The sequence below is a fragment of the Dendrobates tinctorius genome, unplaced genomic scaffold (assembly GCF_039654945.1).
Source record: "Dendrobates tinctorius isolate UK_male_01 unplaced genomic scaffold, ASM3965494v1 ptg000022l, whole genome shotgun sequence".
Taxonomy (NCBI): domain Eukaryota; kingdom Metazoa; phylum Chordata; class Amphibia; order Anura; family Dendrobatidae; genus Dendrobates; species Dendrobates tinctorius.
Genome location: NW_027361690.1, coordinates 70,466,688 through 70,482,702, shown reverse-complemented (window position 1 = coordinate 70,482,702; position 16,015 = coordinate 70,466,688). Strand labels below are relative to the sequence as shown.

Sequence of the window (16,015 nt, the reverse complement as noted above, 5' to 3'; positions counted from 1 at the left end):
CCATTATAATTATATGTGCATTTTTTCTTTTATATATAGATATATATATTTTTTCCCTTCTACTCCACTTCCTATAACATGGGTTTCCTTAATAATTCCTCTTGCGGTTGTTTTTTCCTTTTGATATGAAACACAACGGGTTAATTTGATTTTTGGTACAATGATTTTTCTTTTTTAATAATTTATTTTTACCACCCTGCCTCATGTTCCTATGTTTTTTGACATGCATAAAATTCTCGGGATCAAATAATAGATGCGTTTTTTTACATCATTTTTATAATAATAATTACAGAACCTTTTTTAATATCAATCTTATAATTATATGTGCATTTTTTCTTTTATATATATATATATATATATACACATTTTTTCTATTTTTTTCTCCTTTCATTCTTCCTCCTATAACATCGGGGCTCCTTAATTAAATTCTTTTGCGGTTGTCTTTCCTTTGATATGAAACATAATGGGTTAATTTGATTTTCAGTACGATGTTTTTTCGTTTTCAATAATTTATTTATTGAAAACGATAAATTATGTCCCTATGTTTTTTGATGTGCACAAATTTCTTTGAATCAAATAATAGATGCGTTCTTTTACATCGCTTTTATAATAATAATAATCTTATATTATGGATTTCTTGTGAACTTTGTTTTTTTTTTCTTTTTTTTGGCCCCAATTTTTTCTGCCCAGAGTGGTGGGCAATCCGATTTCTTCTGGTGGCTGTTTTTTCTGCATTTACTTCCCATCCATGTTTGCCACTGATCCCTTTTAGAATTGAAGGTAACTGAAAGACTATGACACCACACTCATTTTATTATTCATTGTCTCTTTATTTAATGATTTCACACAATTTTATATATATTTTAATAATATAATTTAAGATTACAGACATTTCTTTATTTAGTTATTTTAATAAACTCTCGGAGTTATATATAGATTTTTTTCTTCCTCGATTCCGACATACTTCCTGGCATGATGGTGTGAGTGTTGGACTGCGGTCCTTTCGTTTTCCTCACGGCGCAGGTTCACTTTTTAATTCCCCTTTCCCCTTTTTTTCTTTTTCTCTTTTTTTCGTTTTTAATTCCAATTTTTATCTGCAAAATAAAATAAATGTATAATTGATTTTATCAACCATAAATGAAATGATTTTGACTTTTTATGACATTTGAATTGTTTTGATCTTTGACCCCTGTGGCGCATCACATGTCTTTTATGGTGCCAAGTTTGAATCGTGACTGTATAAATCTGGAGACAGCTCTCTGTAGTCATTTGTCATCCCCTGAAGAAGAAGTGTTATACTTCGAAACGTGTAGGGAATAAAGGGTTAATTCATTAACCTTGTTTGGATATGAAATCTGTCTGGCAGCGCACCTAAAAGTCCAAGAATTTATTCCTAAGAATCAATGAAATATTGTACTTCATGTAAGTGGTAAAATTTCATTCAAATAACTTGCGTTTATTTGTGAAAAAAATGGAAATTTGGCAAAAATTTTGAAAATTTTGCAATTTTCCAACTTTGACAATTTATGCCCTTAAATCACAGAGATATGGCACACAAAAACTTAATAAGTAACATTTCACATATGTTTAATTTACATCAGCACAATTTTGGTACCAAATTTTTTTTTTGTTAGGAAGTTATAAGGGTTAAAAGTTGACGAGCAATTTCTCATTTTTGCAACACCATTTTATTTTTACGGACCACATCACATTTGAAGTCACTTTGAGGGGTCTATATGATAGAAAATACCCAAAAGTGACACCAATCTAAAAAATGCACCCCTCAAAGTGCTCAAAACCACATTCGAGAAGCTTATTAACCCTTCAGGTGCTTCGCAGGAATTTTTTGAATGTTTAAAAAAATAAACATTTAACTCTCTTTCATAAAAAAATTACTTCAGGTCCAATTTTTTTATTTTACCAAGGGTAACAGGAGAAATTGGACAGCAAAAGTTATTGTGCAATTTGTCCTGAGTACGCTGATACCTCTTATCTGGGGGGAACCACTGTTCCGATGCATGGCAGAGCTCAGAAGGGAAGGAGCGCCGTTTGACTTTTTCAATGCAAAATTGGCTGGAATTCAGATCGGACGCCATGTCACGTTTAGAGAGCCCCTGATGTGCCTAAACAGTGGAAACCCCCCAATTCTAACTCCAACCCTAACCCCAACACACTCCTAACCCTAATCTCAGCCCCAACCCTAGACCTAGCCCTAGCCCTAATCCTAACCCTAATGGGAAAATGGAAATAAATACATTTTTTTAATTTTATTTTTTCCCTAACTAAGGGGGTGATAAAGGGGGGTTTGATTTACTATTTATAGCGGGTTTTTATGTTTGGCAGCTTTCATACGCTAAAAGACGCTTTTTAATGTAAACATAGTTTTTGCATCACCACAATTTGAGAGCTATAATTTTTCCATATTTTGACCCACCGGGTCATGTGAGGTCTTATTTTTTGTGGGACGAGTTGATGTTTTTATCGCTTCCATTTTCGGGCACGTGACATTTTTTGATCGCTTTTTATTCCGATTTTTTGGATGCAGAATAAATAAAAACCAGCATTTCAAGAATTTCTTTTGGGGGGGTGCATTTACACCGTTCTGTGTGCGGTAAAATTGATAAGGCGGTTTTATTCTTTGGGTCAGTATGATTACAGCGATACCTCATTTTTGTTTTTTTATGTTTTGGCGCTTTTATGCAATGAAAACAATTTTATATAAAAAATAATTATTTTTGCATCACTTTAATCTGTGAGCTATAACTTTTTTATTTTTTCGCTGATGACACTGTGTTGCAGCTTGTTTTTTGCGGGACAAGATGATTTTTTTAGCGGTACCATGGATATTTATATCCGTCTTTTTGATCGCGCATTATTGCACTTTTTGTTCGGCAGTATGATAATAAAGCATTATTTTTTGCTTTGTTTTTTATTTTTATTTTTTAAGGGGTTAGCTAAAGGGGTTAACTAATTCTACAGTTTTATTGGGCGGGACGTTATGGATGCGGCGATACTAAATATGTGTACTTTTATTGTTTTTTTTTTATTTCCAAAAAATGAATTTATTAGGGTATATTTTTTTTTAATTATTTAGCGATTTTTGATAAATAATTTTTACACTTTTTTTTTACTTTATTATACTGTCCCAGGGGGGACATCACTGTCATGTGTGAGATCGCTGATCTGACACATCACAGATCACTGTGACAGATCGGCGATCTGACACAGGCGCTGCACAGCCTTCCTCATGCCTGCGCTTTGCAGGCACTGAGGAAGCCAGCTCCCTGCAGGTCACCGCCACCATATTGGATCTGGGGAACTGCAGGGAAGGAGGCCCCTGCAGCAGCATTGCACATTGCGCTGCTGCGGGGGTCTCAGGGAAGCACAGAGGGAGCCCTCTCCCTGCCGATGCTTCCCTAAACCCCCGGTACACTGCGATCGCGTTTGATCGCAGTGTGCCAGGGGTTAGTGTGCCGGGTGTCAGCTGTGATAATCAGCTGACACCCAGCCGAAATCAGGGGCGCTCCCCCCGTGAGCCCGGCTGATCACTATGACGTACTATCCCGTCCATGGGCATAGGTGCCCGGGTCCCATGGACGGGATAGTACATCAGATGTCAGGAAGGGATTAAGGGAAAAAATCCAAACCTACAGGGTCCTGTGTGAAAATGTGACCCCCCCTTAATACATAAATTAACTGTGGTTTATCACATCTTTGGGAAACTGAGTTATAATTCCCTAGCCACACCCAGTCCTGATTACTGCCACACCTGTTCTCAATCAAGAATTCATCTAAATAGGACCTGCCTGACAAAGTCAAGTTGACCAAAAGATTCTCAAGACATTATGCCAAGCTCCAAATAAATACTGGAACACATGAGAAACAAAGTAATTGAGATCTATCAGTCTGGAAAAGGTTATATAGTCATTTCTAAAGCTTTTGGACTCTAGGAACCACAGTGGGAGCCATTATCTACAAATTGGTGAAAACATGGAACAGTGATGAACCTTCCCAGGCATGGCCGGCCAGCCAAAATTACCCCAAGAGTGCAGCAGCGACTCATTCAAGAGATCACAAAACACTTCACAACAACATCCAAAGAACTGCAGACCTCACTTGCCTCAGTTAAGGTTAATGTTCACGACTCCACCATAAAAAAGACACTGAGCAAAAATGGCCTACATGGCATAGTTTCAATATGAAAACCACTGCTGAGCAATAAGAACATAAAGGCTTGTCTCAGTTTTGCATGGAAACAACTTGATGTTTCCGAAGACTTTTAGGAGAATACTCTTTGGACTGGCGAGGCAAAATCTGAACTTTTTAGAAGGTGCATGACATCTGGTGTACAAGTAATACAGCATTTCAGAAAAAGGAACATCATACCAATAGTAAAATATGGTGGCGGTAGTGTGATGGTTTGGGGCTGTTTTGCTGCTTCAGAACCTGGAAGCCTTGTTGTGATAAATGGAATAATGAATTCTGCTCCCTACCAAAAAATCCTGAAGGAAACTATCCAACCATCTGTTTGTGACCTCAAGCTGAAGCACACTTGAGTTATGCAGCAGGACAATAATCCAAAATCACCAGCAAATCCACCTCTGAAATGTTTAAGATATGCAAAATGAATACTTTGGAGTGGCCTAGTCCAAGTCCTGACTTTATTTCGATTGAGATGCTGTGGCATTATCTTAAAAAGGTGCTTCATGCTCGGAATCACTCCAATGTGGCTGAATCACAACAATTCTGCAAAGATAAAGTGGGCCAAAATTCCATCAGAATGTTGTAAAAGACTCATTGCCAGTTATTGCAAATGCTTGATTGCAGTTGTTGCTGCTAAGGGTGGCACAACCAGTTATTAAGTTTAGGGGGCAATCACTTTTTAACACAGAACCCTGTAGGTTTGGATTTCTTTTTCTTCTAATAATAAAGACCTTCATTTAAAAAACAGCATTTTGTGTTTCCGAGAAGAGACAAGACAGCAAGCCTGGGGATACAGTCAGTAAGGTGGCAGCGATAGGCATTTTGTTTATGTGGTTCTCAAAAAAGTGGTGGTCATTGAAATGTTCAGCTAAAGTGTCAATCTAGGAAGGTTGAAAGTTCCTAACTGTGTTCTGCTAATTTCAGTAACTGTGCCACTGAAGATGTGTGCTGAGGACATGTCCCTGTACTGTAAGGGTCCCGTCACACACAGCGATCTCGCTAGTGAGATTGCTGATTTTGTGACACATCAGCGATTTTGCCAGCGAGATCGCTGTGTGTGACGGGGATCAGCAACCGGCCCCCCTGCCGGTTATCACTGATCATGCTCGAGCGGCCTGGGCCGGTTTTTGATTGCTGGTCTCCCCGCTGCCCAGACAGCTCACCAGCGATCAGCCTAATGATGTCCCAGCGATCCCATCCATGTCTGATCATTGGTGGGATCGCTGGGACATCTGTTATGAATGGGTCACTGAGGAGAAAAAAAACAAAACAAGCTAAGCCACAGAAAACCAGAGAAGTTGGTAACTATGCAGATTGCAGATCCCTGCTCTTACCACACAACTAGCAGTAGCCATGGAACGTGCCTACGATGTTCCTAAACGCCTCGTCAAGGCCAGAGGACTACATAAGTCTAAAGCAAGAAAAGGGAAAACTATCTGCCCCAGAGCAGACCCCAAAGGAATAGATAGCCCCCATACATGCATTGACGTTGAAACAAGATGAAGGCACAAACACAGGCAGGAAAATAGGCTGAGCAAATGATGGGGCCCAAACTAACTAGACAGGAAAGGAAAGGCAAGTCACTGTCTGCAACCTGCAAAAAACCCTACAAAAATAATGTCCAACACTTCTGATAGCAAAATTAACCCTGAAGTAACTAGACTTCTCCCACTTTATCAGCACTCTGGAATATTCTGAGACAGAGCAAAAAGAGACCGAACTAGTAAGGGACAAAAAGCCAATTGGAAAAATACTGATAAATAAGAGTGGAAATTCAGCTCAGCCCCCAGCTGTGGCTGGCAGACCACACAAAAAACTGAATAGACCAACAAAATCAAGTGTGAACATTAGCAGAAAAACTTAGCTTTAGATGACTGGAACCGGGAGCTGAAAACCAAGAGCTGACAAGCCAGACGGAATCACCAGCAACTGAATAGGGTGTCGGCTGTCTTAAATCCAATCTGAGAATCCTGAGATCCAATCGTCATCCTCATTCTCAGGTGGCTGATCTCCACCGATCAAACCAGCCGCACCACCTCTCGAACCAGAGAGTGAACTCACAACAGTACCCCCCCTTGAGGAGGGGTCAACGAACCCTCATCCACACCACCAGGCCGATCTGCATGGGCCCGGTGAAAAGCACGAACCAATCTACTGGCATGAATATCAGAGGCAGAGACCTGTTATGATTGAGTCACCGTAGGAGGCAAAAACAGAAATGCTAGCTAAGTCCAGAAAACCAGAGAAGTTGGCAGCTATCGGATTGCAGACCCCTGAACCTATCAACACAACTAGCAGTAGCCGTGGGGTTTCCTACGATGCCCTAGACCCCTCGATCACAGCCGGAGAATTAAATAGGCCTAAAGAAAGAAAGGGGAAATCTAAACTGCCCCAGAGCAGACCCCAAAGCAATAGGCAGCCCCCAACATATAATGACGGTGAAGCAAGATGAAAACACTAACACAGACAGAAAAATAGACTGAGCAAAGACGGGGCCCAAACTAACTAGATAGAAAAGGACAGGAAGGCTGCTGTCTGCAATCCGTGAAAAACCCTATGAAAATAAGAGCCAACAAACTGACAGTGAAAAAGGCCCTGAAGACGCTAGGCTTCAAAAAAGCTATGTCAGTACTCAGGAATATTCTGAAGACAGAGCTACAGGCAAAAGGAGATTCAGCTCACCCCAGCAGGGAATGGCAGAATACAGAAAAGCAAGGAAAACAACAATCAAACACAAAAGCTAACAGGCAAAGCAGAGAACTTAGCTTTAGAGGAGCAGGAATCAGACTGGTGTCCTAGATGTCCACAGAGAAATCACCCGCAGGGCAGAAGGGCATCGGCAGCCTTATATCCAGTCCGTGACTCCACTCAGCCAGTCATCCTCATTAGGCTCAGGTGCCTGATAATCAGGCTCATTACCTTCCTTTACCAGAATAGGGAGTTCACCAGACCTCAGTGACGAAGGGGAAAATGAACTCACAACAGTACCTCCCTCTTGAGGAGGGGTCACCGAACCCTCAACCACGCCACCAGGGCGATCAGGGTGAGCCCGATGAAAGGCACGCACCAATCTTTTGGCATGAATATCGGAGGCAGAGACCCAGGAATCATCCTCCTGACCATAACCCTTCCACTTAACCAAATACTGGAGTCTCCGTCTAGCCAGACAGGAATCCAGTATTTTCTCTTCCTCATATTCCATGTTACCTTCAACCAATACAGGGTCTGGAGGTGCCACCCCAGGAACAACTGGTTCAACAAACCTCTTCAACAAGGACTTATGGAACACATTATGGATTTTAAATGTGACAGGAAGAGCCAAACGAAAAGAGACCGGATTAATAATCTCCAAAATCTTGTAAGGTCCAATAAATCTAGGCTTAAACTTAGGAGAAGCCACCTTCATAGCAATATTTTTTGATGATAACCACACCATATCACCAATCTTAAACTGGGGACCAATGGTCCTATGTCGATTGGAAAACCGCTGGGCCTTTTCCAGGGAGAGAGATAACTTATCCACCACTTGGTTCCAGATCTGGTGCATTCTCTCCACCACAGTGTCAACACCTGGGCAGGCAGAAGGCTCCACCTGCCCTGAAGAAAATCGAGGATGAAACTCAAAGTTACAAAAAAAGGTGACATCAAAGTGGCAGAACTAGCTCTATTATTTAAAGCAAATTCGGCCAAGGGCAAAAATGAAACCCAATCATCCTGATCAGCGGAAATAAAACATCTCAAATACGACTCCAAGGTCTGGTTTGTTCTCTCTGTCTGCCCATTGGTCTGAGGGTGAAAAGCAGAGGAGAAGGACAACTGAATTCCCAGCTTGGAACAGAAAGTCCTCCAAAATCTAGACACAAACTGAACTCCTCTGTCAGATACAATGTTTTCAGGAATCCCGTGTAAGCGAACCACCTGTTGCAAAAACAGGGGCACCAACTCAGAGGAAGATGAACCATCTTAGAGAACCTATCACAAATCACCCAAATAACAGTCATTCTTTGAGAGACCGGCATATCAGAGATGAAATCCATTGAAATATGGGTCCATGGCCTCCTGGGGACTGGCTAAGGCATCAACAACCCACTAGAGCGAGAACAAGATTTAGACTGGGAGCAAGTCCCACAGAACTGCACAAAATTCCTGACATCATGAGACAAGGTGGGCCACCAAAAAGAGCGACTCACCAGATCTCTAGTACCAAAAATACCTGGATGACCAGCCAATGCAGAGCAATGAACTTCAGACATCACTCTCTTCTTCCACTGGTCAGGAACATACAACTTTCCACTGGGACAACGCTCAGGTTTGTCCTCCTGGAACTCTTGCAGAACAAGTCTCAAATCGGGCGAAATGGCAGAAAGAACTACCCCTTCGCCTAAGATGGTAGCAGGCTTGGTCACCACAGGAGAATCAGCAAAGAAACTCCTAGAGAGGGCGTCTGCCTTGACATTCTTAGTTCCAGGAAGAAAAGAAACCCCAGAATCAAAACGTGTAAAAAACAAGGCCCACCTAGCCTGTCTAGGGTTCAAGCGTTTAGCCGACGCTAGGTAAATCAAATTCTTGTGGTCAGTGAGGACCACAACTTGATGTTTAGCTCCCTCCAACCAATGTCTCCACTCCTCAAATGCCCATTTCATGGCCAACAGTTCCCGATTCCCCACATCATAGTTACGTTCAGATGGAGAGAACTTTCGGGAAAAGAAAGCACAGGGATTCATTTTAGATGTTACAGGATCCTTTTGGGACAAAACAGCTCCTGCACCAATCTCCGAAGCATCCACCTCTACCTGTAACGGGAGTGAGACATCAGGTTGCCGCAAAACCGGGGCGGAGGTAAATCTTCGCTTCAGCTCCTGAAAGGAAGCAACAGCCTCCGGAGACCAATTCAACACATCAGCACCCTTCTTAGTCAGATCAGTCAATAGCTTGGCAATACTAGAAAATTTTGCTATAAATTTCCGATAAAAATTAGCAAAATCCAAAAACTTCTGGAGGGCCTTCAAAGAAGTGGGCTGAACCCAATCATAAATGGCCTGTACCTTGGCCGGGTCCATTTCAATAGTTGACGGAGACAAAATAAATCCCAAAAATGAAATCCTCTGTACTCCAAAAAGGCATTTCGATCCTTTGACATACAGGGAATTCTCCCTCAAGATCCGGAACACAGTCCGAATATGTTCCACATAAGAATCCCAATCCTTGGAGAAGATCAAAATATCATCCAGATAGATCATCAAAAATTTATCGACAAAGGCTCGGAAAATATCGTTCATGAAGCACTGGAAGACAGAAGGGGCATTAGTGAGCCCAAAAGGCATCACCAGGTACTCAAAATGTCCCTCCGGAGTATTAAACGCCATCTTCCATTCATCCCCCTGCTCAATGCGGATAAGATTATACGCCCCCCTGAGGTCAAGCTTGGTAAACCAGCAAGCACCTCTAACTCTAGAGAATAGATCCGAAATCAGGGGTAACGGATACTGATATTTAATAGTAATTTTATTGAGGGCACGATAATCAATACAAGGCCTTAAAGAACCATCCTTTTTGGCCACAAAAAAAAAACGGCACCTAAGGGTGAAGAGGATGGTCTAATATGACCCTTCTCCAACGTCTCCTTAATATAGGACCGCATAGCCTCGTGCTCGGGTACAGATAAATTGAAGAGCCGACCCTTGGGAAATTTACACCCCGGGCTTAGTTCAATTGCACAGTCATAACTCCTATGAGGAGGCAAGGACGCAGACTCATTCTTACTAAATACATCATAAAAGTCCGCCAAATAGTCAGGAACATCATGCGACTGAGGAGAGGTGGAAAAAACCGGAGCCTCACTAAAGGCACACCGACAACCCCAACTCACCACAGACACAGATTTCCAATCCAAAACTGGATTATGAATTTGCAACCAGGGAAACCCCAGAACAACGGCATCATGCAGACCATGCAACACCAAAAATCTGCAATTTTCTTGATGGCCTGGGGCGACCCGCATGACCACCTGGGTCCAAAACTGAGGTTTATTTTTAGCCAAAGGAGTAGCATCAATCCCCCTCAAAGGGATAGGCGTCTGCAGAGATGTCATCGGAAATCCACAACGTTTAGCAAAATCCAAGTCCATTAGGTTTAGCGCTGTTCCCGAATCCACAAAACCCTTGGCGGAAAATGTGGACAGGGAGCAGATCAGAGTAATTGCCAGAAGAAACTTAGGTTGAACACCACCAACAGAAAACGTGTGTGCAAAGCGTTTCTCTCGTTTAGGACAAACAGAAATAATATGCGAGGCATCTCCACAGAAAAAACACAGCTTATTACGCCTTCTGAACTCCTGATGTTGCGCCTTAGACAAAACTCTATCACATTGCATAGGTTCAGACGTCTGTTCAACCGGTGGCAACACCTCTCGTGCAATCCTGCGTTCACGTAAACGCCGATCAACCTGAATGGCTAATGACATAGAATCGTCCAGACCAGAGGGAACAGGAAATCCCACCATAGTATCTTTTAAGGCTTCTGACAAACCCTTCCGAAAGAGAGCAGCCAAGGCATTATCATTCCAGGTAGTAAGCACCGCCCACTTTCGGAACTTTTGACAGTACAACTCTGCAGAATCTCGACCCTGGTTCAATGCCAACAGGGTCTTTTCAGCCTGATCAATAGCATTAGGTTCGTCATACAACAACCCCAAAGCTTGAAAAAATGCGTTCACATTAGTCAGAATAGGATCATCTGGTTTCAAAGAAAACGCCCAATCCTGGGGATCGCCACGCAGCAAAGAGATGACAATTTTAACCTGCTGCGCGGAGCTCCCTGACGAGTTAGGCTTCAAGGCAAAAAATAATTTACAATAATTTTTGAAACTCAAAAATTTAGATCGATCCCCAAAAAATACATCAGGTGTAGGGATCTTTGGTTCAACAGCATGCGAACGAGCAAGGTAGGCGGAAATTCCCCGCACTTCCGCAGTGAGCTGCTCCACATGATCAGACAATTGCTTTATCTCCATTGAGAGAGAAAAAAAAAAAATTCCCCCTACGGCCTCAGAGATATAGAGGAAAGAATATACACACACCTTTTTGTTTTTTTTGTTTTTTTTAAACACAATTCTTTCCTGCTATTGAGTACCCTAGGATCTGGGGTATGGCGGGTGATTCTGTTATGATTGAGTCACCGTAGGAGGCAAAAACAGAAATGCTAGCTAAGTCCAGAAAACCAGAGAAGTTGGCAGCTATTGGATTGCAGACCCCTGAACCTATCAACACAACTAGCAGTAGCCATGGGGGGTTCCTACGATGCCCTAGACCCCTCGATCACAGCCGGAGAATTAAATAGGCCTAAAGTAAGAAAGGGGAAATCTAAACTGCCCCAGAGCAGACCCCAAAGCAATAGGCAGCCCCCAACATATAATGATGGTGAAGCAAGATGAAAACACTAACACAGACAGAAAAATAGACTGAGCAAAGACGGGGCCCAAACTAACTAGATAGAAAAGGACAGGAAGGCTGCTGTCTGCAATCCGTGAAAAACCCTATGAAAATAAGAGCCAACAAACTGACAGTGAAAAAGGCCCTGAAGACGCTAGGCTTCAAAAAAGCTATGTCAGTACTCAGGAATATTCTGAAGACAGAGCTACAGGCAAAAGGAGATTCAGCTCACCCCAGCAGGGAATGGCAGAATACAGAAAAGCAAGGAAAACAACAATCAAACACAAAAGCTAACAGGCAAAGCAGAGAACTTAGCTTTAGAGGAGCAGGAATCAGACTGGTTTCCTAGAGGTCCACAGAGAAATCACCCGCAGGGCAGAAGGGCGTCGGCAGCCTTATATCCAGTCCGTGACTCCACTCAGCCAGTCATCCTCATTAGGCTCAGGTGCCTGATAATCAGGCTCTTTACCTTCCTTTACCAGAATAGGGAGTTCACCAGACCTCAGTGACGAAGGGGAAAATGAACTCACAACAGTACCTCCCTCTTGAGGAGGGGTCACCGAACCCTCAACCACGCCACCAGGGCGATCAGGGTGAGCCCGATGAAAGGCACGCACCAATCTTTTGGCATGAATATCGGAGGTAGAGACGCAGGAATCATCCTCCTGACCATAACCCTTCCACTTAACCAAATACTGGAGTCTCCGTCTAGCCAGACAGGAATCCAGTATTTTCTCTTCCTCATATTCCATGTTACCTTCAACCAATACAGGGTCTGGAGGTGCCACCCCAGGAACAACTGGTTCAACAAACCTCTTCAACAAGGACTTATGGAACACATTATGGATTTTAAATGTGACAGGAAGAGCCAAACGAAAAGAGACCGGATTAATAATCTCCAAAATCTTGTAAGGTCCAATAAATCTAGGCTTAAACTTAGGAGAAGCCACCTTCATAGCAATATTTTTTGATGATAACCACACCATATCACCAATCTTAAACTGGGGACCAATGGTCCTATGTCGATTGGAAAACCGCTGGGCCTTTTCCAGGGAGAGAGATAACTTATCCACCACTTGGTTCCAGATCTGGTGCATTCTCTCCACCACAGTGTCAACACCTGGGCAGGCAGAAGGCTCCACCTGCCCTGAAGAAAATCGAGGATGAAACCCAAAGTTACAAAAAAAAGGTGACATCAAAGTGGCAGAACTAGCTCTGTTATTTAAAGCAAATTCGGCCAAGGGCAAAAATGAAACCCAATCATCCTGATCAGCGGAAATAAAACATCTCAAATACGACTCCAAGGTCTGGTTTGTTCTCTCTGTCTGCCCATTGGTCTGAGGGTGAAAAGCAGAGGAGAAGGACAACTGAATTCCCAGCTTGGAACAGAAAGTCCTCCAAAATCTAGACACAAACTGAACTCCTCTGTCAGATACAATGTTCTCAGGAATCCCGTGTAAGCGAACCACCTGTTGCAAAAACAGGGGCACCAACTCAGAGGAAGATGGCAACTTAGGGAGTGGTACAAGATGAACCATCTTAGAGAACATATCACAAATCACCCAAATAACAGTCATTCTTTGAGAGACCGGCATATTAGAGATGAAAGCCATTGATATATGGGTCCATGGCCTCCTGGGGACCGGCAAAGGCATCAACAACCCACTAGAGCGAGAACAAGATTTAGACTGGGAGCAAGTCCCACAGAACTGCACATAATTCCTGACATCATGAGACAAGGTGGGCCACCAAAAAGAGCGACTCACCAGATCTCTAGTACCAAAAATACCTGGATGACCAGCCAATGCAGAGCAATGAACTTCAGACATCACTCTCTTCTTCCACTGGTCAGGAACATACAACTTTCCACTGGGACAACGCTCAGGTTTGTCCTCCTGGAACTCTTGCAGAGCAAGTCTCAAATCGGGTGAAATGGCAGAAAGAACTACCCCTTCGCCTAAGATGGTAGCAGGCTTGGTCACCACAGGAGAATCAGCAAAGAAACTCCTAGAGAGGGCGTCTGCCTTGACATTCTTAGTTCCAGGAAGAAAAGAGACCCCAGAATCAAAACGTGTAAAAAACAAGGCCCACCTAGCCTGTCTAGGGTTCAAGCGTTTAGCCGACGCTAGGTAAATCAAATTCTTGTGGTCAGTGAGGACCACAACTTGATGTTTAGCTCCCTCCAACCAATGTCTCCACTTCTCAAATGCCCATTTCATGGCCAACAGTTCCCGATTCCCCACATCATAGTTACGTTCAGATAGAGAGAACTTTCGGGAAAAGAAAGCACAGGGATTCATTTTAGATGTTACAGGATCCTTTTGGGACAAAACAGCTCCTGCACCAATCTCAGAAGCATCCACCTGTAACGGGAATGAGACATCAGGTTGCCGCAAAACCGGGGCGGAGGTAAATCTTCGCTTCAGCTCCTGAAAGGAAGCAACAGCCTCCGGAGACCAATTCAACACATCAGCACCCTTCTTAGTCAGATCAGTCAATAGCTTGGCAATACTAGAAAATTTTGCTTTAAATTTCCGATAAAAATTAGCAAAACCCAAAAACTTCTGGAGGGCCTTCAAAGAAATGGGCTGAACCCAATCATAAATGGCCTGTACCTTGGCCGGGTCCATTTCAATAGTTGACGGAGACAAAATAAATCCCAAAAATGAAATCCTCTGTACTCCAAAAAGGCATTTCAATCATTTGACCTACAGGGAATTCTCCCTCAAGATCCAGAACACAGTCCGAATATGTTCCACATGAGAATCCCAATCCTTGGAGAAGATCAAAATATCATCCAGATAGATCATCAAAAATTTATCGACAAAGGCTCGGAAAATATCGTTCATGAAGCACTGGAAGACAGAAGGGGCATTAGTGAGCCCAAAAGGCATCACCAGGTACTCAAAATGTCCCTCCGGAGTATTAAACGCCGTCTTCCATTCATCCCCCTGCTCAATGCGGATAAGATTATTTATTTTAGATTTATTTTTAGCCAAAGGAGTAGCATCAATCCCCCTCAAAGGGATAGGCGTCTGCAGAGATGTCATCGGAAATCCACAACGTTTAGCAAAATCCAAGTCCATTAGGTCTAGCGCTGCTCCCGAATCCACAAAACCCTTGGCGGAAAATGTGGACAGGGAGCAGATCAGAGTAATTGCCAGAAGAAACTTAGGTTGAACACCACCAACAGAAAACGTGTGTGCAAAGCGTTTCTCTCATTTAGGACAAACAGAAATAATATGCGAGGCATCTCCACAGAAAAAACACAGCTTATTACGCCTTCTGAACTCCTGATGCTGCGCCTTAGACAAAACTCTATCACATTGCATAGGTTCAGACGTCTGTTCAACCGGTGGCAACACCTCTCGTGCAATCCTGCGTTCACGTAAACGCCGATTAACCTGAATGGCTAATGACATAGAATCGTCCAGACCAGAGGGAACAGGAAATCCCACCATAGTATCTTTTAAGGCTTCTGACAAACCCTTCCGAAAGAGAGCAGCCAAGGCATTATCATTCCAGGTAGTAAGCACCGCCCACTTTCGGAACTTTTGACAGTACAACTCTGCAGAATCTCGACCCTGGTTCAATGCCAACAGGGTCTTTTCAGCCTGATCAATAGCATTAGGTTCGTCATACAACAACCCCAAAGCTTGAAAAAATGCGTTCACATTAGTCAGAATAGGATCATCTGGTTTCAAAGAAAACGCCCAATCCTGGGGATCGCCACGCAGCAAAGAGATGACAATTTTAACCTGCTGCGCGGAGCTCCCTGACGAGTTAGGCTTCAAGACAAAAAATAATTTACAATAATTTTTGAAACTCAAAAATTTAGATCGATCCCCAAAAAATACATCAGTTGTAGGGATCTTTGGTTCAACAGCATGCGAACGAGCAAGGTAGGCGTAAATTCCCCGCACTTCCGCAGTGAGCTGCTCCACATGATCAGACAATTGCTTTATCTCCATTGAGAGAGAAAAAAAAAATTCCCCCTACGGCTTTAGAGATATAGAGGAAAGAATATACACACACCTTTTTGTTTTTTTTGTTTTTTTTAAACACAATTCTTTCCTGCTATTGAGTACCCTGGGATCTGCGGTATGGCGGGTGATTCTGTTATGATTGAGTCACCGTAGGAGGCAAAAACAGAAATGCTAGCTAAGTCCAGAAAACCAGAGAAGTTGGCAGCTATCGGATTGCAGACCCCTGAACCTATCAACACAACTAGCAGTAGCCGTGGGGGGTTCCTACGATGCCCTAGACCCCTCGATCACAGCCGGAGAATTAAATAGGCCTAAAGAAAGAAAGGGGAAATTTAAACTGCCCCAGAGCAGACCCCAAAGCAATAGGCAGCCCCCAACATATAATGACGGTGAAGC

The 16,015-nt window shown here is 43.0% G+C and overlaps 1 long non-coding RNA gene across 1 annotated transcript in view; it reads right to left on the bottom strand.

The window, feature by feature from the left end:
• Positions 1-846: 846 nt before the first annotated feature.
• Positions 847-16,015, bottom strand: part of LOC141083974 (uncharacterized) — a 47,420-nt gene continuing 32,251 nt past the window's right edge. The window contains exon 3 of the long non-coding RNA XR_012230879.1: positions 847-1,094. This is a non-coding gene — a long non-coding RNA (uncharacterized lncRNA). The remainder of the gene's footprint in view (positions 1,095-16,015) is intronic.